Source organism: Apis florea, unplaced genomic scaffold (genome assembly GCF_048593485.1).
Source record: "Apis florea isolate Af1SG1 unplaced genomic scaffold, ASM4859348v1 contig_2297_pilon, whole genome shotgun sequence".
Taxonomy (NCBI): domain Eukaryota; kingdom Metazoa; phylum Arthropoda; class Insecta; order Hymenoptera; family Apidae; genus Apis; species Apis florea.
The window spans coordinates 60,289-66,390 of NW_028256557.1; the positions used below are offsets into that span (position 1 = coordinate 60,289).

At 30.3% G+C, this 6,102-nt stretch overlaps 1 long non-coding RNA gene across 1 annotated transcript; it reads right to left on the minus strand.

Annotated features, from left to right (window-relative positions):
* Window positions 1-2,856: 2,856 nt before the first annotated feature.
* On the minus strand, window positions 2,857-5,496 carry LOC147658197 (uncharacterized). Its single transcript, XR_015290930.1, has 2 exons — window positions 5,092-5,496; window positions 2,857-4,975 (listed from the first exon to the last, which is right to left on the minus strand). It is a non-coding gene; the product is annotated as an uncharacterized LOC147658197 (long non-coding RNA).
* Window positions 5,497-6,102: the final 606 nt, after the last annotated feature.

Consider the following 6,102-nt stretch of genomic DNA (forward strand, 5'->3'; position numbering starts at 1 on the left):
GTGAAATAATTGCATCCGGGGAAAAACAGACAGACAGACAGTCGATCGAATAATAACAATTAAAGTTCGAACGATTCATCGATTAATCACGTATCATGATGCGATAGTATAAAAATCGTATTGATCTTTACATAACCACGTCAAGAATGATTATTGTCGTAAAACACATGAACGATCACATTTAATGGCGCACTTACGTTGAATCATTCTTTAGAAACCGTGATCGGTGCAATAAAAATCCTGATGTCGTGCGAGAAGTGCGCCTTTTGTTGAGCAAAGTCCGGTCGAGGGAGATCCGCGAATGTATTTCAATTACACCCATCCTTGCCATTCCCCTGCCAACTCATTTGAAACGAGACAAATGGTATATCATGGTATCACAGTTGAATGGAATAAACCAGAAGAAGGCAACGTCGTTCGAAGTGGGAGGCGCCCGATCAGCAACCAATAGAAAGAGCCGCCACCCACGAAGCTATAAAAATTAATTTATCACTGGGATCGCCGCCTACGCCATTGCTCCATTCGTGGACCCTTGACTCGGCAGCATCCCGCGAGATAGCGCTATCTGTCGGGTCTTTACTAGTGGCATTGATTTAAATTCTTTTTTCTTGAATTGTTAGATTAAAAATATTTTTTGCTTTGATCATTACAGATTCGCTTTTTATACTTGAATTTTGCAACACGATTAGTTTGGAAAATTATTTGGAAAAAAATAAAAATATTTGCCATAAAAATTGAAATAAATAATTTATTATTGATATTGGTTTTAAATTTTAAATGGTGATTAGGTGGTAACAGATACAAATGTATTTTTTCTAAAGTAGTTATTTAATTATTTCGTGATAAGAATTTGAAATATAATCAAAACTTTGGTGTAGAGGGCAGCACAATACTGTAATAACGGACATGGATAGTTATCTTATGAGATAAATGAATAGGAAACTGAAACAGCAACCGAGGTAAAAATCTTACTACCAACAAAATAAACTTTTTGTAACTAGATAATATATTACAAATCTGAAAAAAAAAATATCTAAACTAGATATATTATTTTTTTATCAATTAATAAAAATCATAAATTTTCACTAGATGTTATTACAACTGTGAGTTTTAAACAAATAAAAAAAATAAACAGAAAAATGAAAATAAAAATCGAAATTCACAATTGTTTTCTATCAAAAATATTTTTAAAATGATAAATTTTTTTAAATAAAAAATAATAACTTAATTCTAAAATAAATAATTTTTAATAAGTTAAAAATAATTAATAATAAAAGTAATGCATAAACTTGATAAATTTAATATATTAAATTATAAATCATATAATCATATTATATAAAATTATTTTTATAATTTATTAATTTAACTATATATTATTATATTATTTATTATTTTAAATTTTATAATTTAATTGATTATATTGATTATATAATTGAAATTAAATGATAAACAATTATTATTTTAATTTTTATAATTTAATTAATTATAAAATTAATAAATAATAATATATAACTAATAATATAACTTATAAATATTAAATATGGAAAATATTGAAACATTTCAATACTATTGTAATGTTATTGATTATCAGTAGGCATGACTTTACTCGCGGAGCGCGGAGAGAAAGTTATCAAATGAAAACAAAATAGAATCAGTCACGCTCGAGTCTGCGAAGGCATACGTGCTTGATTTCGTATATAATTTAAAATCGATTTCCGTGTTTAAAGTTAAAATATTCGTAAATGTTTTAAATATAGTTATTTTTTTGGTGATAATTTCGCACATTTTATTTATAAATGTTAATACATTTTATTATTATGGATAGATGGAAAATTTTTGTTATACTATTGATCATATACAGTAAATAATAAATTTTTTGGCTTATTGATTTATTCTTTTAATCTATATAAATAAATTGATCGAAACTAAAAAATTTAAACTAAACTTTAAGAACGTATAAGTTATTTATATGTAAGTTACTTATTCGTATAATGTTTATTCTAAATTTATACATAAAAATTATTATTATATTTCTATAAATTTTTCATTATTCATTTTTATAACATTTAATATTTTTAAAATAGAGATAAAGGACAAAAAATCAAAACGAACACTTGCAAGAATTGTAAGAATATTAATTGTAAGAATATGAATATTAAATCTGAACGGATATACTGTTATATATCATAAATTCTAGCAAAAATTTTTAATATTTGCAAATTTGTTTTGCAAAACAAATATAATAGTAATCATTACTTTATTTAATTTTCCTTTTTCTTTGTCATAATTTTGAAAATTATGAAATGTTAGTGAAAATTTTATTAAATGCGTTCTTCTTTCGTATGTAGAAAGAAAAAGAAAAAGTCCAGATACAAATAAAAAAATAAGAAATGGAACAAGAAGAGTTCCATGGATTAAAAAACAATACTGATACGATATATTTCATAGCTTTGTTTTAATAAATGACATTTTTATTTTGATGAATAATATTTTTATTTTAATTTTTAAAATTATGAAATATAAAATTTTTACTTTATATGTTTTTTTTTGAGTGATTTAATTTTGTATACGTATTTAAATTGCAGCATACTAGATGGTGCAACATTCTAACTTTTTTAAGTCGGTATTTCAGAACATGTGACGTAAAATCCCACAAGATGTCACATCTATTACGTTTCTTGTCCATGATATTAATATTTTTTCTATTATATTTACTGTGGATAAGTAACTAACAGATGATATATTACCAATTTATGGTAATAAACATTTATAAAAAATTTATAATAATAAATTATCAATTCCAAATATTCTAATAAATGAAATATCTAAAATCTGAAATGATTTTGATATTACAAATATTTATAATTATATCACACAAATTCTTAATTTATTTTCACATACTATAAAATAAATTTTTTTTACAACAAATCTATAAATTATAAAATAAATCGCATTTGAAATTATTTTCAAGTTCTGTAATCTAACTAAGGAAAGGAAAATAATTATCAGAATTTTATGCATTTCTTTATATCTTAAGTTTACAAGATACAAATAATAACTCAAAGAATACTGAGATTCTTATTTTACTATTTCATTGAAAACGTTTATATAAAGTGTAAGTATTCTAATAAACGTGTAATTTTTAAAAACTTCATTTTATTATTAATTTTAAAAGAATTCTTTTATTCATTCACTGAATTTATTCGCGTAAGATGTTATCGAATTTGTTTATGCAAAAGAACACACAATGCAAAAGGAATATGAAATTTATCGTTTCAGAATGCTTCAATATCATCTAATCTTTCAACTCGCGATATCTTTTATACTTATAATTAGTAGAGGCAATAAAGTAAAACTATGTGGTTACTTAAATGATTTTTGCATAAGCGAAACTCGGAAGTTGCGTCGATTAAACTCGAAACTTCTCGTCATTCTTGGCAATAAGGTGTTCGATAGTCTAGCGATGAAATTGCACTCCTTCGTTTGCAAAGTAAAGTTTCGAAATATTAAATATTAATTATTAATAAACATTAAGGTCTTAAATAGTTGATACTTTTGAATATATTAATAATCGAGTTTATTTTACACTTGCTTGCCGATAAATCTGAACGTTCATGTTCGAAAAGAATACGATTGTCCATAAAGAGTTAAATTATATAAATAAAATTTCACTGCTCAATATTATAATTCATCGAGATATTTTTCAAAATTTACCACGAATGTAAATTTTGGAAACCTATCGTACCAAGTTTATGTGCTTATTCTTACATAAAAAACGATATTTCATATGCACCCTAAAAAAAGTTTCCATCCATCGATAACATTTCCACCCCTAAAAGAAGTCGAGCTTGTGAATAAATAAATAAATACGATCCTTGAAACGATCCTCGCGAGTGTGCGTGCCGTTTTGCTCTCCGCAGGTCTGATTTGAGTTAGCCACACGCCGAGCAGATCAATCACGTCGCACGCACTCGGCACACATGCCGTTAATGTGCACGCGGGACCACCAGCCAGAGAGAAGGGCCCAAGGATTAGGGCGCGTTTCTGTTTCAAGGATAATTACTCGCCATCCCTCTGATCTTTGGCGGTTGGCTACGTTAACCGACTCTAAACAGGGGATCGCTTCTCCTAATAGAAATTTAAGACCATTTGGGTCTTAAATAGATTTATCGTACAGCAAGTGAATACCATTTCCATTCGTTTTTTCGAAAAATTTTTATGCGATCGATACTTGATTTATTCATCACCTTTGATTTAATCGATGTTTCTTGGTCGTTGAGAAAGATTTTGTTTAGCAGTTAATTATGTTTGGAAAGAAGAAGAAAAAAATGAGTTTTTTTGATTAGAGACTAAGAATATCAATCGAGCATCTCACAATTATCTCGATTTCACAATGAATCGGGTAGAAAAATTTCAATAATCTTCCCTTTAGATTTACAATTCCTATGGAAATAATAATTTTCCAATAATTTGTTAATATATCTGTCTACCATCCATTTAAAATTGAAAACTAAAATCCAAAGTTATTTTAAGGCCTGAATCATTTACTCGACACACGGAAACGATTGCTTGTGCGCCAGTCATTTCCGTAAAACGAAGGAAGGGGTTGTCTTCTTTTCTTTGAAGAAGCTGAAACACTTGATATGAATCGTTGTCGGAGACACCTCTGAGACGGAAGCAATTTTCCGACGCCATCAAGCGTAACGCGAAACACTTCTTGCCGTGGTTCCACAGGAATTTTGTTTTCTTTCTTTCTTTCTTTCTTTTTTCCTTTTTTTCCTTTTTTTCCAGAAGATTCATAGCATGAAATGAGGTTCGGCGCTGTTTCGACGCTGGTTGCTTTAATCGCACGGTGAACTGGGAGGGGAGTTCGATTAAGCAGGCTCGATTTTATGGTTCTACGATTATTCGAACTGCTATTAGTCCCCGGGATCTTCATTAGCCGATGTATCAGGGGCGTGCGGAGGGAGATGCTCTGGAATTGCAACCGGAGTTCGTTAATTAATTCCTTAGCCGAGTTCGTTAGGGGGTATGGGTGAGGTAAAACTGGGCTTCAACAGTGAGACGTGTTCCAATCTAAACTTTTCTTACCTCTGATTCTTTCGCTGTTGGCGAAAAAATTTGAACACACTACTGTTCCGTTAAATTAATTAATTCAATATATATATATATTAAGATATTTAATTGTACAAATTATCATATATTTATACAAATTGTACATATATTTTGATTGAAACAATAACGAATAAGGATTAATAATTGTTCCCTTTTATCAAAATATTCTATTATAGCTCGTTCATTTCATTCGAAAGATGAAAGGTAATAATATACAGAACTTCGAATATTGAAGTATTAGATATTCAAGCTTAATACCATTATTTATTTCCGCTTCAAATTCTATTCCAAAGATTAATTAAATACCAAGAAATTTCAAGAAAAATGATTAAAATTCCAATCATGGCAATTTTACAACCGCGTAAATTCAATTGTTAAATCGATTATTAAATTTTCGAATTTCATAGTGTTTCTTTTCCTCCGAAAAGAACTCGCATGGACGACAATCGGTCTTATCGATCCCCTTGTTCACGATTCCAGTTGGCCAGCTGGCTGGCGAGGAAATCGGAATAGAAACTTGACGAGTGCAAGTGTGAGCGCACTTGCGCGAGTAATTATCGAGCGGCGCATACGGACGCGTCCCCGGAGGATTAATTAACTCGTTCTGCTCGCTGGACACCGGCTCATTACGTGGATCGACGAGCCACACGCTTCGCCGGCGTTCCACCACTCCCCGCGCGTCTTCGATTTTACCCACTCTAATCTTTCGAGGATCGTCCACACCTGACCCAGCAATTGAAAATGGGGTGTTCGCGTTTTAGATACCAACCGCGGTTTCTCATCCTCAACCCGTTAACCAGCATCATTTTTCACGCAGATTTCACTTTAACCTTCTCTCTCTCTTTCTCTCTCTCTCTCTCTCTCTCTACCCACCGTTCCATCGAGCAGCCGCACATAAATTTCAATTTTAAACAGGCCGACGTCTCGCGTGCACGTGGAAAGGATGATTCTTGCGCGGCGAGCAGGTAGTAGAATTAAAGGGAGGAG